This window comes from Leptosomus discolor, chromosome 1 (assembly GCF_034619465.1).
Source record: "Leptosomus discolor isolate bLepDis1 chromosome 1, bLepDis1.hap2, whole genome shotgun sequence".
Classification (NCBI taxonomy): Eukaryota; Metazoa; Chordata; class Aves; order Leptosomiformes; family Leptosomidae; genus Leptosomus; species Leptosomus discolor.
Window position 1 is genome coordinate 43706311 of NC_141391.1, and position 20617 is coordinate 43726927.

Below are 20617 nucleotides of genomic sequence, written 5' to 3' on the forward strand. Positions count from 1 at the left end.
ATTCAGAGAGCGTTATTAGGTTGGTGGGTAGTGATATAAGGTTAGCAGATTGTATTAGAAGACAGTTTGAGTCAGGATTTTTTCAGATATATTTAAGGTCAAGGAACATAGAATTGGAGGAAAATATTCATTCCAGTGCCTCTTCCATATTTTGGGAGTTATTTTTTTTTCTAATAATCTCAGACTGGCTCTATTAGGCAATTCACAATATAAGACACATTGTGAACTCCCAGCTATTTAATTACCTTGGAACTCTTCAAAGGAGTTTTAAGTCATAAGGATTACTCTAAATTTGGCTTTGAGGAGCTCCTTGATGCTATATGGATGACTGACACTTATTTAATACTGTACTTGTCAAATGTCACATGTGAGCTGGCTCCCACATGCTCCCATCTAAGTCAGTTCACTCTCAGTTAAACAAATCTCAAAGTAGCTTCTATCTCCCTGACTTTTCAACTGAATCATTGAAGGAAAAGAACAAATAAAAGAAGCAAACTAGGTATAGCAGCAGCAGATAGGCTTTTCCCAGCCTTTTCATTCAGCATCTATGCCATTCTCCTTTAACACATTCCCTTCCATTCATGTGACCCTATGTTTCTCTGGCATAGTCCATATCTTTTCTTAACTTTGTGAAAATCTAAATATTCCCTCAATTCTTTATGGTTTCTCCCTTGAAAATCTCTTGTGATCTTCATTCTTGTAATACTTTTATTCATATTCTTTGCCTGCTGTCATGGTCCAAGAGAAGAGCAAAGAAACTTGCAAGGATTAGAAGTAGGCTACACTCTGCTCTTTGAACCTCTTATCTTTAGACAAATAAGTAGTGTTCTGGCTTTAATTGGGCAAGCAACATACTTAAAGCTGATAGTTTTCCAGTTCACAAGCACCTGGAACAGGCATTTAAAAATAATATATAATACTGTTACATAATTCTAAAATTTTGATCTCATTCCTTGAGGGGAAAAAAATTATTACCTTTCCTACTTAGACTGAGATTATCATTTGGTCCTCAAGCAAGTTTGTGCTTTGATTCTTTCCGTGAAATCTCTCCAGTCTGTCTTTTACTCCCAAGTAGTAATCATAACATGGAGATTATGAAGTTTTCCATTGCAAATGCAGGTAGGCTACTGAACAAAAAAATATAAAAACAAATTCTAATTGACTACAATGATTCCAACAGCTAAGACAAAATAAAAATTATAAACTACTATACAAATACATTATAAAATAAGCAATGGAATCATGCATGTAACAATAGAATTATATGATCGTGAGAAATAAAAGTCATCTGATAGATGAACTGAAAATAATATACGCTGAAAGAATTGCAGTCATAATCAAATTGAAACACTAAGAAGACTATGTAGAGTTGAAACTAAGATAGAAGCCTCTGAAATTCGAAGTGTTAGCATTTGAAATACTAATTTCATTAATTACAGAATTCTTTAAAGGGCACTAGGAAAGGCTGAACTATATGGAACAGTGGAAGACTAAACTAGTGCCCATGTCACATTAAATGTCTACTGTCTCTATTCACTGAATATTTAAAACGCAGTATAACTGACTTTTTATTTTCATATTCATATTGAACCAGATACATAAATCTCTTAGCAGCTCAGTGAAATTTCATGTAGGTTACAGTAATATCACAATGTGATCTTCATAAAAGTCTACAGGATACATTTATGAATCTGGATGAACAAGTGCTATGAATAGCAACACAGACATATGCAATACAGTCAGTTTACCATATGTCTGTCTGTTATGTACACTAGAACCATTATACATTAACAAATTTGTTCATACTGTTATGAAAAATTAAGGGATGCTGTAACTAGCAAAGCATTAACTTCTTAGCCCTCAAGGTTTTGTTGTATTTCAGTGCATTAAGAAGGATTAAAAAATTATTCTTTAACATTTGTAAATGGTTATGCCAATTTTGTCTCTGATTATCTCGTAAGAAAGTTGATGTACTACAGAAAAATCAGCTTCCACATCCTAAAACCTAATGAGGCTGCAATTTGATATCTTTGTCTTGTAGTGAAATAAATGGTACAATTACATTCCAGAAACACTCTAGGGGAATACACGTACTCAGCAAATTTGCATGAATGCTTTCCAGGTAACCAGTTCCTCTTTTATTATTACATTTCCATACAATATAAAGACAAAATACCTCTTCAAGAAAGTAGTGATGTTACATACCAAAACTGACTCTGTTTCATTACAAGTGCTTATATATTGTTATCTTCACTAAGAAAAACTAGGAAAAAAATAATCTTTTATAAACACTTATAGTGAGCTATGATAGTGTTAATTTCTTAGATCCCCTACATTACCTTAAATTTTAAAGAACTTAACAGCTTGCATTCATACTTAGGAAGCCTTTATTAATCAAATTCTTTTTGTAAGCATATTCATGGTAAAAAGAAATTTGTGCGTCCTTTGAATGTATCTATTTGCACTTTCAGTTTACCCAAAATACATTTTATTATGTTAATTTGAGATGGGCTGGAATTTTATAATCTGAATAGGAGATTTTCCTTAAAGTTCACTGTTTTTGATGGATACTAGTCTGTTTTGTTTACAGCACAAGTTAAAATAACTCCTGCAGAAATAAACAAATAAAATTGCATATAGATTTAAGCTTTCACATGTTCCTGGGTATTAGACCTCTTATTTGCAAATGTTGGAGGGCTCTGAATTCCCCCAAAGGTTCTTTAGAAAAAGACACAGCAATTTCCTTTTTTTCTGTGATTTGCCACATATGTGAATATAACTGTTCTTCAAATGGTTTCACCTGAATAACTGAAAAATACAGGAAAAGAGGGAGTGTTCAGTTGTGTAAACAAATAATTTCAGGGACGTTTCAGGCACTATGGGATATCCTGGTTGTCTTTCACTTGCTGGTCTGGAAGTGTTCAAAGGCCAGTCTTACAAGCCCTGTAAGGGTATCAGCATTTGAGCGCTACTGGCCACCTAAGCTCAGGTACCTGAATCTGTCCAAGAGAGACTGAAGTGAAAAAAGGAAAGGAAAATGTGTAGAACTTTTACACTCAGTTCTTGCTGTTTTGACTTTCTTAGTTCACTGGACCCATCATATGCTTCTATCAGACGAGTCTGTTGCAAGCATGCTGCAGGAATGCACCCTGTATGAGCACAGATAGATGAGATCGGTGTGAACAGCTCAGTGCTAGTTGCCCAAAATGTCAATAACAGCTTTGCCAACTTTTTAGGGTTTTCCTCTTGTATTGTTAAATATTTATTTAATTGAATGTATAATTAATGGCCAAATGTCTTGGTAGAGTGCAGATGAAAAAAACCCAAAATTAGTATCCTTCATTTTGGATACAGTGTTGAAACAAATGACAGAAGGTATGGGTCCGCATATGCTGGTGAAAGCAGCTTTTCAGAAAAAGACCTGGGGTCCTGGTGAACAACAAGTTGAACATGGGTCAGCAATGTGCCCTTGCTACAAAGGCGGCTAACATTGCTGCATTAGGAGGAGTGTTGCCAACAGGTTGAGGGAGGTGATCCTTCCCTTATATTCAGCACAGATGAGGCCACACCTGGAGTGCTGTAATGGGTTTGTATGGCAAGGTTTTGGTAGGGGGAGGGATTACAGGGGTGGCTTCTGTGAGAAGCTTCTAGAAGTTTCCTCATTGTCTGATACAGCCAATGTCAGCTGGCTCCAAGATGGACCTGCCATTGATCAAGGACAAGCCAATCAGCGTCAATGGTATGGCCTCTATGATTACATATTTAAGAAAGGGAAAAAGTTACTGCAGAGCAGCAATTGCAGCCAGAGAGAGGAGTGAGAATATGTGAGAGAAACAACTTTGCAGACACCAAGTCAGTGAAGAAGAGGGGGGGGAGGAGGTGCTCCAGATGCCAGAGCAGCGATTCCCCTGCAACCTGTGATGAAGACCACTGTGAGGTAGGCTGTCCCCTGCAGCCCATGGAGGTTAAAAGTGGAGCAGATATCTGCCTATACCCCGTGGAGGACCCTACACTGGAGTAGGTGGATGCCCGAAGGAGGCTGTGACCCCACATGAAGCCCATGCTGGAGCAGGCTTCTGGCAGGACCTGTGGACCCGTGGAGAGAGAAGCCCACTCTGGAGCAGGTTTGCTGGAAGGGCTTGTGACCCCATGGGTGACTCATGTTGGAGCAGTCTGTTCCTGAAGGACAGCACTCCAGGGAAGGGATACATGCTGGAGCAGTTCATGAAGAACCGTAGCCCATGTGAAGGATTTATGCTGGAGAAATTCATGGAAGACTGTCTTCCGTGAGAGGGACTCCATGTTGGAGAATGGGAAGTGTGTGAGGAGTCCTTCCCCTGAGGAGGAAGGAGCAGCAGAAACAACGTGTGATGAACTGACCGCAAGCCCCATTCCCTGTCTCTCTGTGCCGCTCAGGGGTAGGACGTAGAGAAATCTGGAATAAAGTTAAGCCCAAGAAGAAGGGAGGGGTGGGGGAAAGGTGTTTTAAGGTTTGGTTTTAGTTCTCATTACCTTACTCTGATTTAATTAGTAATAAACTACGTTTTTCCCCAAGCCGAGTCTATTTTGCCTATGACAGTAAATGCTGAGTGATCTCCCTGTCCTTATCTTGACCCATGAACCTGTAGTCATATTTTCTCTCCCCTGTCCAGCTGAGGGGGAGTGACAGAGTAGCTTTGGTGGGCACGTGACGTCCGGCTAGGCTCAACCCACCACACACTGGACAGACACAGGACTCCTCAGTACAAGAGGCATGGACACAATGGAAAGAGTCCAACAAAGAGCCACAAAGATGATGAAGGGACTGGAGCATCTTTCCTACAAGGAAAGGTTGAGAGAGATGGACTGTTGAGCCTGGAGAAGAGGAAGCTCAGGGGTCTCATCAATGTATATAAATACCTGCAGGGAGGGTGCAGAGAGGATGGAGTCAGGCTGTTTACAGTGGTGCCCAGTGACTGGAATAGGGTCAATGGGCTTTCCTCTGAACATCAGGAAATACTTTTTTTACTGTGAGCATGACTGAGCTCTGGCATAGGTTGCCCGGAGAAGTTGTGGAGTGTCCATCCATGGAGATATTCAAAGGCCATTTGGATATGGTCCTGAGTAGCCTGCTCTAACTGGCCTTGTTTGAGGGTGATGACCTCCAGACATCCCTTCCAACCCCAACTATACTGTGATTCTGTGAAGTCACTAAAATTAATTAGAATAAGTGTGAAGTACAGTCTGAATTTTTGTCTTAAACAACCCGTTTTGTAGATTTTACATATGTGTCCTGAACAAACCTGTTTTACAGTGCAAGTTCTATGTATTAGCCCTAAAACCAGTCTGCTTTGCAGTACAACCTGCTCTAGTGAGGAAATACTCAGAAGGTGGAGCGGTGCTCCCTCCTTGGAGGTAAGCACCCAGGATAAAGGGGGCCCTGTATCCTGCCCCTGTCAGGTGGAAGACAGAAGCCTAAATGAAAGAGGTGAGTGGAGGCAAGTTCATGGCTGTGACAGAATGCAAGTGCCTTCCTTGCCTGCCTCACCTCCCCAGCTGCCTCTGAGAAACACGTACGAGGCCCTGCTGGAAGATGGCCAGTCTAATGAGGATGTCAATGATAGGCAACCTCTACCAGAGGTCTTACCGCAGTCAGACAGGCCTTCAGCCATATAATAACCTCTTCCACAAGGAAGAAGAGAAGAGTCATAGTTGTTGAAGACTCACTCCTAAGGGAACAGAGGGCCCAATATGTCGGGTTGACCCTCATCATAGGGAACTCTGTAGACTTCCTGGAGCCCGAATTAGGGATATCACTAAGAAACTCCTCAATCTAGTGCAGTCATCATACTATTACCCACTACTGGTCTTCCAGGCAGGAGGGGAGGAAGCTACATCCCATAGTCTGAGGGGAATGAAGAGAGACTTCAGGGCCTTGGGACAGTTACTGAAAGAGTCTGGTGCGCAAATTGTTTTCTCTTCCCTCCTTCCAGTTGTGGGTGATGATATGGGAAGGAATAGAAGGATCCAGTCCGTAAATACTCGGCTCTGAGACTGGTGTTACAGGTAGGGTTTTGGGTTCTTTGATAATGGCTGGTTTTTTAAGGCACCAGGCCTGATGGTAATACATGGGAAAGGCTTGTCTTGTAGAGGAAAAAGGGTTCTAGGGCAAAAATTAGCAGGGCTCATACATAAAGCTTTAAACTAGGCTTGAAAGGGGTTGGGATTGTAGCTGGCTTTGCACAGGTGAGGCAGTGTTCTAGTATCAATGAAGATCAGAAGGCCTCCCATCCCCCTAAGGTGGAGTCAGTGTGCTCAGCTCGCTCCCTGAAATGCCTGGATACCAATGCACACAGCACAGGGAACAAACAGAAGGAGTTAGAAATCTGTGTACGGTCAAGGGATTATGATCTGGCGGCAATTACAGAGACATGGTGGGACAGCTCACATGACAGCTATGTGGTCATGGATGGCTATGTCCTTTTCAGGAAAGACAGGCCAACAAGGTGAGGAGGTGGAGTAGCTCTTTATGTGAGAGAGCAACTAGAATGTATGGAGTACTGTCCAGGGGTGGATGAGGAGCAGGTGGAGAGTTTGCGGGTGAGAATCAAAGGGCAGGCTAGCATGGCAAATACTGTTATGGGTGTCTATTATAGGCCAGCTGATCAGGATGAGGAAGCTGACGAGGCCTTCTACAGGCAGCTGACAGCAGCCTTACAATCACAGGCCCTGGTACTCATGGGGGATTTTAACTGCCCAGATATTTGCTGGAAGGCTTACACAGCCAGCCATTCCCAGTCCAGGAGGTTCCTCCAGTGCATCAATGATAACTTCTTGATGCAAATGGTGGATGAGCCAAATAGGAGAGGAGCACTGCTGGATCTTATACTCACTAACAAACAGGATCTGGTTGAAGCGGTACAGGTTGAGGGCAGCCTTGGCTGCAGCGAACATGAGATGGTGGAGTTCAGGATCCTGTGCGGTAGGAACAGAATACCAAGCAGGATCACAACCCTGGACTTCAGCAGGGCCAACTTTGGTCTTTTCAAGCAATCCCCTGAGACAGGGTACTAGAAGGTAAAGGGGCCCAAGAGAGTTGGTTTATATTCAAGGACCACTTTTTCCAAGCTCAAGATCAGAGCATCCCAGCAGCTAGGAAATCAAGAAAGGGAGCCAGGAGACCCACATGGTTAAACAGAGAACTAACGGGCAAACTCAAGTGGAAGAAGAGTCTATTGATCTTCGAAAGAAGGGATGGCCACATGGGAGGAATATAAGACTGTTGTCAGAGGATGTAGGGAGGCAACTAGGAAAGCTAAGGCCTCCTTGGAGTTAAGCCATGCCAGGGAGGTCAAGGACAACAGAAAGGGCTTCTTCAAATGCATTGCAGACAAATCCAACACTAGAGGCAATGTAGGCCCACTGTTGAATGAGGCGGGTGCCCTGGTGACACGGGATACAAAAAAGGCAGAGTTACTGAATGCCTTCTTTGTCTCTGTCTATACTGTTGGAGACTGTCCTCAGGAGTCCCAGACCCCTGAGGCCCCAGAGGAAGTCAGGACAAAGGAGAAGTTTGACTTGGTTGATGAGGACTGGGTTAGGGATAAATTAAGCAAGCTGGACATACATTAATCCATGCGCCCTGATGGGATGCACCTGCGGGTGCTGAGGGAGCTAACAGAAGCCGTTGCTAGACCACTCTCCATCATCTTTGGTAAGTCATGGGGAACAGGAGAGGTGCCTGAGGACTGGAGAAAAGCAAATGTCACTCCAGTCTTCAAAAAGGGAAAGAAGGAGGATCTGAGTAACTACAGGCCAGTCAGCCTCACCTCCATCCCAGGAAAAGGTGATGGAACAACATCTGGAAAGGTGATGGAACAAGGATAAGAGGGTCATTAGGAGCAGTAAACATGGCTTTACCAAGGGGGAGTCATGTTTGACGAGCCTGATAGCCTTTTATGAAGACATAACCAGGTGGATAAAGGATGGTAGTGCAGTGGATGTGGTTTATCTTGATTTCAACAAAGCATTTGACACCGTCTCCCACAGCTAAACTGAGGAAGTGTGTTCTGGATGAGTGGGTACTGAGGTGGATTGTGAATTGGTTAAACGAAAGAACTCAGAGTGTTGTCGACAACGGGACAGAGTCTAGTTGGAGGCCTGTATCTAGTGGAGTCCCTCAGGGGTTGGTACTAGGACCAGGACTATTCAATATATTCATCAATGACCTGGATGAGGGAACAGAGTGCACTGTCAGCAAGTTTGCTGATAACACAAAACAGGGAGGAGTGGCTGACACACCAGAAGGCTGTGCTGCCATTCAGAGAGACCTAGACAGACTGGAGAGCTGGGTGGGGAGAAATTTAATGAAATACAACAAGGGCAAGCGTAGAGTCTTGAGTCTGGGAAAGAACAAGCCCATGTACCAGTACAGGTTGGGGACTGAGCTGTTGGAGAGTAGCATAGGGGAAAGGGACCTGGGGGTCCTGGTGGACAGCAGGATGACCATGAGCCAGCAATGTGCCCTCGTGGACAAGAAGGCCAATGGCATCCTGGGGTGTATTAGAAGGGGTGTGGCCAGTAGATGGAGAGAGGTTCTCCTCCCCCTCTACTCTGTCCTGGTGAGACCGCATCTGGAATATTGAGTCCAGTTCTGGGCCCCTCAGTTCAAGAAGGACAGGGAACTGCTTGGAAGAGTCCAGCACAGAGCCACAAAGATGATCAAGGGGGTGGAACATCTCCCTTAAGATAAAAGGCTGAGGGAGTTGGGTCTCTTTAGCTTGGAGAAGAGGAGACTGAGAGATGACCTCATTAATGTTTACAAATAAGTAAAGGGTGAGTGTCAGGGGGATGGAGCCGGGCTCTTCTCGGTGATGGCCAATGACAGGACAAGAGGCAATGGGTGCAAGCTGGAGCACAGGAGGTTTCACATTAACATAAGGAAAATCTTCTTCACTGTGAGGGTGACAGAGCACTGGAACAGGCTGCCCAGAGAGGTTGTGGAGTCTCCTTCTCTGGAGACATTCAAAACCCGCCTGGACACATTCCTGTGTGATCTGCTCTAGGTGGTCCTGCTCTGGCAGGGGGCTTGGACTGGATGTTCATTCAAGGTCCCTTCCAATCCTTAACATTCTGTGATTCTGTGATAAGAGGGTGAAGCGGTGCTCCCTCCTCTGAGATAATTAAGTAGAGTGTTGTCCTCCCTTCAGAAACTTTAGTGGGGTGATCGATAAAGGGGGACTTCAATTGGAGCATCTACCGAACCTCCCCTATGCAAACAGACAAACCCTGCAGAACAGGGATGTTTCTGGACTTGGGGAGGGCCACTCGCTTATCTATAGTGGACAGAACCCCCTTGGAACCCCCAAAATGTTGTACACTATGCCTGCATCCTAATTAGCATGAAAATCAAGAAGAGGAGGGGATAATGTGAAGAGGGCTCAAGAATATTAGTGCAAAGGGACAATAAAATTACCAATAATCAAGACACAGTTGTTCACCCACCACCGAAGAATCAAAGATCAGTCAGGACCTGGGACACCTTGCTGGACCCCAGGAGTCGTGAGATCTCTTTCTCTCTCTCTCTTGCTCTCTCTTTCTTTCTCTCTCCTTCTTTTTTTTTTTCTTCTCTCTCCATTTTATCAGATAGAATTAGGGAAAGACGTACCTTTATCTGATCTGTGAAATATTATGTTATCCACTCTGTGAAACATTAATCTTTATCCAATCTGTGAAATATTATCACTATTAAAGTTCATTATTGCTGCCAATCTACTGACCAATTCCATTATTAACCCTCTACCTTTGCCGAGCAAAGGGTTTCTGCTGTGCAGAGGAAAACTGCTTTAAAAGGGAGAATACCAAAGATTCACTTACCCCAAAACCAACAGAGTGGGACAGGACAATAGCACTGCTCTAGTCATTAGATTAGATATAAATGGATATATTTTGAGTACTGCCCTTGTTATTTGAGTAGATGGCAGTTTTAACTTGAGTTTCGATTTATAATACTTTTACTTGCTGTACAAGTTAAACTATTTTAAATGTCACTTTGTAGCTTAGACAAGGACTTGTTATTCCCTGGACAATGTACTTCAGTTATTTCTTCTCTGGAATGTAATGAATGTATTCCAAGCTTTGGATGCATCCAGAATTGTTCAAAGCAGTTTCTGTACTACTTCATGACGCCTTCTCAATAAGACTGAAATCCTGTTAGTTTCCAACTCTGAACAAGTAAAGTAATTTTTGTATATGCTAAAATAAATGCCCAATTTCTGCCTTCAGTCAATAAAAAGAATCAGTCACATCTGGAAATCAAAGAGTGACTTTACCTGATTATGCCCATTTTCCAATTTCTCCTGAGATAGTGTAGGAAATTGTTCAGTATCTTCATCGACCGAAAAGCAGTGTGCTTAGATTATTCCTTGGAATGGCTGCCTCAGAAGACGATGTTCATGATCTTCTTTCGTGTGTTTACAGCCTAGCAGCCATACCTCACACTCTGTAAGAGGGAGACCTTTCCTTCATCTTGAAAGGAACAGTATTCAAAGGTGTGACACCAGGAGGCAGCTGTACTCACATATCCCAGGAGTACCCCAGAAATGAAAAAAATAAATTTTTTTAAAAAAAAAAAATGTTTCTAGAAGTCCTAGGAGCAGGTTAGAAGGACTTTTACTACCACTTTCACCAGGAAAAAGAAATAAATTAAAAAGGAGGTTGAGTATTAGTATAACATAGTAACAGCCATAAATTCCTCCTTGAGCTAACAAGCAAGAACTTTCCACTTCAATAAAATCTTACATATAAAGACATAGTGACAGACAGTGATAATTTTCAATATGCCCCTTGGATTGCTCAATCCCTTAACATCCATATTCACATTCTTCTTAATTAGCATCTTTCCTTTGCACTTAAGTTTTGGACAAATAATATCTTTGGTTATGCAATAGGATGAAAAACATACAGAAAAGTGTTTTGTGAATGAGCAGATTGTTGAAATGCTTCTGCCCTAGTGATGCTGACTTGAAAGGAATGGACAGGCTGGAGGAGACGGCTTTTGGAGTGATTATCATACCCTGTATTAATAAGTCTACATAAAGGGTAATTTTAAGGATCTTTAAAAAGCTGAGGGGGTTGGGTTCTGTGCCAGGGGGTGATGGATGGAAGAATCCATCCAGCTACATATGATACTATCTATTTCTTTGAACATTTAAGCAACTTTACCCATCAAATACATAATAAATTGACAATTATATGCCTAATTATAAAATGTGGGCAGATAGGTCTCAGAAATCTTTTTACAAGAATTATTTATGGCTTCCAAGAAGAAATGGCTTTATATCTCTTCAGCATATTTTTACAATGGGGAAAATGAGATCAGTTGGAGTGGTTCCTTTCATTTTACATTTAATTTGCAGTCAAATATTATACTGAATTTTAATTTTTTTGGAGTGGAGTTTCAAAGCCTCTCTACAAATACTCCAGATTGAAATACGTATACAATCTATGCTCCACTACAGTATCTATAGTTGCTCAGATATGTTATTTATAGCTGAACAGAGCTTTGCAACTTTTTTTAACAGCTGTATACATCAGGAATATTCAACCCAGGTGAATAATAAGTTAGAATATGATCATACTGATGTCTCAGAAACCTTTCTGCTATTTAAGTGCTGTTGCTTGACCAATTTGTTATGTATTAGAATGGAAGAGTGGCTGAAACCTAAAGAAAATGGCTTGACATTTAGATACTTGGACATTTTCCATCAATATTAATATGGCTATAAAACAGTCATCCTTGATGCCATTTAACAATGAAGTAATGCTTATTAATTACAAATGTTGTTTAATATGTTTTAGGTACTAAAGGTTATGTATTCTTTTATTATTTACTGAGATTAATTCTAAATCTGCAGAGAAGCAAAACCTTTCAGAAATGAAATGAAATTTAAATAAGATTTTAACCCTCATAGAATTGTGGACCCCTGGGAATACTATTTAAAGAATCAAAAAGTGTTTTCTGCATTTAACATTCCGCATCTGTTGCTCTGAAATCTATAAAACCCTATTTCCAAATAATGTTATGACTAAAATGTTCAATTCAGTGATATAAAAAAGATAACACATATGATTAATTAAATGTATCTTGGAAAGAGAATCTGTGCTGGGTAAGGATATGAATCCTTTCCCAGCAGGAATCTTTGTAAATTACTGCATGGTTTGGAGATATATTGAAAGCACTTTTTGATTGCAAAAATAATATAATTTGATAGTGAACATATAACATGTTAAAAGATACTGTATTTGCATAACACAAACTCAGTTTAAAAACTGAAAACAAGAAATTCCTAATAGAGCACATCATACTTTTTTTTGCCTACAGACTATATATATACAATTCAAAAAACATGTCTATAACAACTCGGAATGTAATGTGGTTAAATTAAAAGTGGTTCTAATATACTGCAGTGTGAATCTTTACTTCAGTATAGTATATGCCATGTGCATATTATATGAACCAACGATTAATTTTCCTTTTCCTCCAATATCTGTGTCTTAGTACTGGAAATTCAAAATATACAGAGAAAATTTTAGGATAACCAGGACTAAAATACACTATTCTAACACCATTGCTTTAACTTATAACTGTCAGTGAAGAACACTTACACTGGTAACTTCTAACATAGTGCCTCAAAAATGAAATATACCTACCTATATTGATATAATAAAATTATTCCAAAATGGTTTAACACAGCAATAAGTGACATAGTATATCATGACTATCATAACCTATTCTGCTAACTTTATATATAAAATTATTAATGTCACAGAAGACCAGAAATACTTCGAAATAATGAGAACAAACAATAAGCATTTAGTCTAGACGTTTTATCTTTCTTCCACTGATGAGATTGCTTTTTTTTTTTCCTGTATGTGATAATTTTCATCTGCCTTTGAGCAAAAAAAAAAAATGTGAAGGGAAATAGCTAATTCTGGTAATCCAGAAAACATTAGTTGTCTTCTGTGTTTTTCCATAATAACTAAAAATCAATTGATTTGGATCCTGATTGAGAAAGAGAGTTCTCTGAAGTCAAGGACAATCATCTTGTTGATATTAACAGATTGTGATTGGGCCCTTTCTCTCTGCAAAACAGCATAAAAAGTGTTTTATTCTTGTTTTGTTCTTTAATAAGTGCTTTAGTAAATGTAAATTTCAGTTGTGTACTGATATGTACCGTAGATGAGAATATGTCAACAGGATAATTTCAGAATAATAGTGGTAACATTATGCAATGTTATACCCTTGGGGTTATGCTGTGATTTCAGATTTAATTATGAAATTAACACACATTTCCCAAGCTTATGTTTGTAAAGTGCATCTACTGTCAATCATTATACTTCACCTGAGTAACAGAAAAATATCCATTTTTTTATTGCTGGCCTTATTCTTCACTGTTGGCACTGTTTTTGCAAAGTATATGTTCTAACTCTCCTTAGTATTAAGAAATATGCTGTTGTTGCTTTATACCACTAAGCAGACACAGTTAAAAAATGTTTTGTTTGATAATGTTTATTGGGTGAAATAGTTTCTCACAATGATGCAGGGAAACTTGGTTTATTGAAAAAAAAAGATTTATGCAGTGTTCGCAGCATTTCACTCACTTCCTAGTAAACACATACTGCGATTAAATTATACATTTTAAAAACTAGTCATGACTAAGCTCAACTGCGTAATTTTAGCCTTAAATAGAGCTAGATAATATTTCATTAGGGGATATATTATTCTCTAAAGTTTCAGAACCTCTCTTGGTTAAGAGAAGTAAAAGACTAAAGAATCCTTTTTATTTGTCTCTATGTCCATAATACTCGAGGGAACATAATGAAAACACGGGTATAGGTCATGTCCAAACATTTAGCTTCTACTTATTTATATAAAACAGATTATTGTCTCCACATTACTGCTAACTTCTGGAGCCTGTATAATGTTCTATTGTCCACATTCAGAAGTTACACATTTACAGGTGTGTATTTTATCAAAGTTTAATGCCAGTGTGAAAACCAAGATCTCAGTAGGTTTTCCCAGAGATCTGCAGTATTTTCAGGTAGTTCATCCAAGCAGTCTTGTTTAATAAATTGCTACTGGGGAAGAAAATCTTTACAGTGGAATTGTAAGATTATAAAGCATCTGGTCATTTCATTAGTAGAATATTAGCAGAAACATTGAAGTTTTATATAAAATGTAATAACAACTGTAGTTGATGCTATGCATTGTGTTCTTAGATTATATTTACAAAATAGCCCTAATTTCTCTTATCTTAGTGTTAGCCTCTGCTAACTCTGAGTTAGCTAGACTTATAGCTGCTTAATTTAAACTGATTTATTTTTTTAATACCATGTGATACCATCTAATCTCTTAAGTAACTGCCTAATTCTAGTTAACTTGCTGAAGTTAGACATTAAGTGGATAAGATCTGACATTAAACTGGACTCGTAAATGAACACAGAAACTGTGATTTAACTGCTGGTGCTCACATAGCACTGCAGAGCTTCAGGAAATTAAGATTTAGCAGAAAGAAATGTTGTGCTTTTGCTTCAGATCGAACATTCCACAGTTTGACCTTGAAGGAAAATTATAGGTACTTGACTGGACTAAAGACAAAGAAAGTACGCATCTGAGATCTCTTTGAGTGTGTTTATTTCAGGATACCACTAAAGTAAATTTATTATAATTTTATATTTGGAGAGGTTATGCAGAGGACTAACCTTTCCTTTAACTTATTTCAGACTTCAAATACTTAAAATAAGCACTGCAAGAGGGCAAATTTTTTCCATGTAGACTTTGCATGCTTTTACCAGTGATACAAGCTAAGGGAAGGTTGCAAACATTTACTAAGTACTTTTATCCACTCACTGGATTTCAACTGACTTTAATGTAAGTGCCAATTTGTAAATGGAAAGTAAGGAATGAAAGCTAACATTTCCTGAGATGGTCTAACAATAACTGAAATTGTGCATGCAAATTCTAGAGGAGTACTTGAAAAATACCCTTGTCCTATTTTATAAGAATGACTCTAGAGGTCTCTCATTTCTAGCCCTTCTTTTAAAACTATATTTTCAGCATTGATTGGTTAGTGAGAGTGAAAAGCAGACAGATTCTGCTCTTACCCTACATGGCTCGTCTGTTTAAGTTAGCAGTCTAAGGACGTTTAACAAGATCCTCAAGTAAAGCTCTTTTCAAAGGTGCTTTTGCATGACCTGCCTTATTGACAGAACTAGCTATAAAGATATTTTTGTCCATGAAATATGGGAGAAACCAGACACTCTTGGCTTTTGGATTGTAAAAATGTAAAACATGAATACTTGTTGAGTGTTCTCTTGATTTGGCCAATCATCTCTCTTGGGAGATACTTTGTTTTTACAACAGTTTCATTCAGGTTACATGGCCATATGCAGATGTGACGCAGAATCACAGCATCACAGAATCACAGAATCACAGAATGTTGGGGGTTGGAAAGGACCTTGAAAGATCATCTAGTCCAACCACCCTGACTGAGCAGGACCACCTAGAGAAGGTCACACAGGAATGCATGCAGGTGGGTCTTGAATGTCTCCAGAGAAGGAGACTCCACAACCTCTCTATGTAATTATTAAATAATTATTGATTAATTTTGTAGGAAATTTGAAGGAATAGAACAAAGATATCCACACTTGGGACTGAACTCAATGCTAAGGTTGTGCTCAAGCCCATTCCAGATTAATATAAACCTCAGTATCTTAATGAGATGTCTAGAAGTCTTTTCTGTTGATGGAAGATCTGTTGAAGTTCAGGGGGTCAGGTTTAGTCACCTTGCTAAGTCCTGCCTGAATTCTTTTATACAATGTGATTCTTGTCTTCATGAAGTTTTGTGGCACAAGTCCCTAGCCCTCTTTCAGTCAGTTTTCAATAAAGAGGAATATTTTTTTGTTTGTTCGAAATTCAGAGCAATTTCTGACTGGCCAAGTGTTAGAAACCAAATTTGCATCTGGTACTCTACACAGAGTTCACCTTCATAAATATAGAATTGATTTGTCTTCTGGAATGAATTGTGAAGTTTTTACTCAACATATTTTTCTCACTAGTTTTGGTAAGGCATATTGCCCGTCTCATCTCTGGAGGCAAGACACAAAATGTCTTTTCTGTGCTAAGAAGAGTCCCTTACTGCTCACAATTGCATCCTATTTGGATTTGTCTTAACAGACATATTGAGAATGGGACAATATCCTTTTCCTTCCTGGTACGTTAGATTCTGTAATTCTTCTATTTCTGCAATTAAGCACTAACAAGTCTGTTCTGGCCTTTTTTTTTTTTTTTTTTCCTTTATGAAGGTAATACAAACATTCTTAATCAGTGATACTTCTTGTTCTTTACAGTCTGACTGCTTTCTTAAAATAAAAAAATTAATTACATGTTTCCAGGTAATGTTTGAAAGAATCTCTCCATTTTATTTTTTGGGGGAGTAGACTCTAAATTTGTTAGCTCACAACTTATTCTCTCTCTTCCCTGTATTTATCATTTGCAGTATTTTCCAGCTTAGAATCATTTACAGCTATTAATTGGCAGCTTATTTCCTGCTCCAGACTTTAATAAAGTTACTAATTTTACACTGCGTATCAAGACTTTACATACTGCTATTCATTGTTCTCTTTCATTCACTATTCCTCAGACAGATTTTAATCTTTTTAATCTGTTTTTAAATTAATTTTTAATTTATTATCATGTATATACCATTCTTTTAAAGACGATATTTCATCAGCTGCATTCCCTAATTTTCCCTTTTATCTGAACACAGATCAAGCATGTTTTGGAAGATTTGCTGCCTATTAATCTGTATGGTGCATCAATCCTGAAAATATGTTCATCCTTTACAGGTTCACCTTTCTTTATATGTATGTCCATCATTTTAGTGGCTATTAAACTTCTCCTAGAGGATAACAAGTCTCGGGGTTGCAATTTTAACATGAAACTTTTGTACCACAAGTTTTTGAAACTTTGAAAATTGACTTTATCAAAACTGAAATTAGTAATTTTAACTGGCATAGTAAATTCATTAACCCATTAATAATTTCTAATGTTACAAGATGCACATGGAAAATAAATTTTTGTTTATTTGTAGTTTTCTAATCTATGAGCTTTATCATTTTGTATGGTAAAAGTAACGACATTTAATCAAAAACATACATAGTTTAATTTCTGTGCATTTTATTTTTAGCTCACGGAAATGACTTTTTTTACAATTTGTATTACATAGTAAAAATTTATGAGTAGACCAAGGAATGACTTCAGTACTTAAAGGTTTTGGCTGATGTTTGCCCATCAGAGATAGCGGCTTAGGGTACAGACATCTGAACTGTATACCTTTTCCTCTGTTTATAATCAGTAAAGAGAAAGAAACACTTTCACTTTACAGATCATCTCCTCATGTAAACTTTTAAAACCAATCAGAGAAGTAATTGGGACCTGTTACAGTACCAATGTCACCTGGAGAGGAAGATTTCTGAAGAGTGAGCAGAGCAGCTGTTGCCTAGTAGGGAGGAAAATCAACGACCTGACACTTGGCAGCCGCAAATTTGTATACAGTTTAATAGCTGAAAGAAGTGTACAAGAAAACTGCAGCTTGCTCACCTCCTGGGTCAGCACATCTAGGTTTTGTAAATTATTGTGGCTTAATCAAAAAAGGATTCTTCATTTTCATAATAATGAATTTTAAAGGATGCCTTTTTTTTCTTTAGTCCAGTCACAAATTATAATTTTAGCATTCTGAAGTTTTATTGAATATCAGATATATAAACGTTATGTAAATATATGTATACATATACACTTTTAGTTTTGACTTCATTGAGAAAACACGATTCCCGTGTACAGAAATAGGACCTGAAGTGGATGCATAAATGATGTTTAATAATGGTAGAAAAAGAAATCTTGAAGAAAACTTTGATGAAACCATAATATCTACTGTGGTTTTGACAAAGCAGGAGAGAGGATTAATTGCTAGAAGAGAAATGCTTAAAAAAAAACCCACTGAACAAACATTTTCATTTATATGAAGCATGCTGCTTCTAGTTGTTGTTGATAAATTATGTGTTCACACATGGATCAACTTTATTTTGCTACCAGGGTTGATAAACAGCAGCACAAAGCCTGAATATGAAGTAAAACTTAATTGTTCAATACTATAATTTTCCTTGATACCAGTAGGTTGTAACTTTAATAATAGTGCAGAAAATATATTACCTACAGTCTCATACCATAGTAGGGAAGTTCAGGGGGTTTTACTCAAATGAAAGCTTACTTTTGTTACTATTAAGTCACAATAAAATTGGAGGTGTTGAGTTCTAAAAATATAATATTAAAGTGTAAGGAGTGGTGCCTCTTTAACTGTCATAATTTTTCACTTAAGCCATAAAACTTTATTGAAATCAGTGGAATTTCACAATGGGGATGAAATTGATACAGTATTTGAAAAAGGGCCATAAAGTAATGTGTATCATTAAAACTAGGGAATTCTTTAATACATGGTAAATCCTTCTACATTGTACTTATTTTGATTACTTTGTTCTCATGAGTGACCCGTATGATATCTACCGATGACCTAATTTATTTCAGTAACGGAAAATGGTTATGTTTACTGTTAACTTTCCCTTTTTCTTAGGCGTTCTATCAGTGTATTAGGATTTTGAGACTGACATTTGAAAATTGTTATCGTTAAAATTGTTAAAATCTTTATTGTTATCCTTTTTAGATGTCTGTGACTCATTTGTAAAATGAAACAGCAAACATCTGTGAATGACAACAATTTTACATCTTCTAACTATCTACATGGCAGTTTTCTTCTGTTGCCGAGAATTATAATGAACAGCCTCAGCCTAGTGAACATTGCACTAATATTTTTCTCTAAGAGGATCTTGGTGTCCTAAAGGGAACCAGTTGTGAGAAAATGCAAGAGAAACTTGCATGACTTTTGAAATTAACTTGAAAGAGATTAATTTCAACCAAAGGTTGTCACAGAGACTTCCTTCAAGGAGTTCTAAATGGTGTACATGAAGTAGACAAATGATGTGTTGTATAAATGAAGGAAAAGGAAACTACATTAATGTACTGAAGTGATGACAGCTATGTAACTGCCTAGAGAGATGAGAGATAGAAGGATCATTCTTCTCTGTCATGAAGTAATCACCCACTATGCAGTAAGCACAATCAAAACAGCAACATCACTTCCACTCAATACAAATTCTTCTCTGAGTTCTGCATACACTTTAGCATTTGCACATCCTGATTTGGGAATTTTTTATCATTTTCTTTTCTCAGGTACTGAATTTTCAATACACTTCTTACTTTCTCATTCACTGCAAACTTCCTTACCATGATATTTAAACATTAAGAAGGTCAATATATTGCTACTTTTATACATCTCACAGAGTCACTTTCTGGGGATATTTTAGTTGTCCATCATTTATAGCTGTGATATTAATACTGTATATCTGCAAAATTTATATGTGCAGAAGACTGACATTTTTCTGCTGAAAATAAAAAAAAACTTTCAGATTTTTCTGTGGTTACATAAAAATATCACACATTTTAATCGTAGATGAATACGTTTACTCTCTTACATGAAGTTTCAGCTCCATCAAAAATGATTGCACAGCACACTCTGCTTCCATTTAAAAAGAAAAAAAAATAAACCATCTTTTAAAATATGAAAATAGTGAACCTTAGAAGGCTAAGACCCTTCATTCAATTACAGAGCCTCCAGTTAGTTAAGGCAAAGAATAATTTGGAGTCTGATACACGAACATTTGAAGTTAATAATTTTCTGCCTGATATTTTTATTCTTTTCCACTTTTCAAATTCATACCTCCTCAGGTATGTTTCATAAGGTGCCCCACCTGCAGTCACTAACTTTCAGACAAATCTAAACAGACAAAAGCATACAGCATTTTGTCCCGGATTTGGCTAGAATAGGATTAATTTTCACAAGAAGCTGGGAGCCGCACAGCCAGGACAGCCAAACCAAAATAGCCAAGGGGTATTCCATACCATGATGACGTCATGCTTAGTATGTAAGGGGGGAGCAGCCAGGGAAGCAGGCACCTCAAAGGAAAGTGGGAAGGCAGGCAGCAGGGTCTGGCTGGTGAGCCATTCTGTTGGGTGTTATTCTCTGTATATACATGTTTTTTCATTAGTATTGTTGTTGTTATCGTTGTTTCTTCTTTCCTTGTGTTGTTCCATTAAAGCGTCCTCATCTCAAACCCCTGCGGGGTTTTAACTTTTTCTCACGATTCTCCTCCCCACCCCACCACCAGGGGGGAGGGATGAGCGAGTGGCTGCATGACGCCCTGTTCCCGGCTGGGCCTAAACCACAACACTTGTGTTTAAAAATATTAGAGTGGGAAATACATCTCAGTAACACACAAAAATATTTCCACTTGAATCTCCATGACAACAGGTATTTAGGCTTATCAGGCCTACTTTGCTGGGATACTTTGACTACTGTAATGACAAAAAAAGGTTTACAGTGAGGCAGTCTTCCAAGCGGGCATGGTGGTGTTAGGTCAACGGCTGGACTTGATGATCTCAGAGGTCTATTCCAACATAATGATT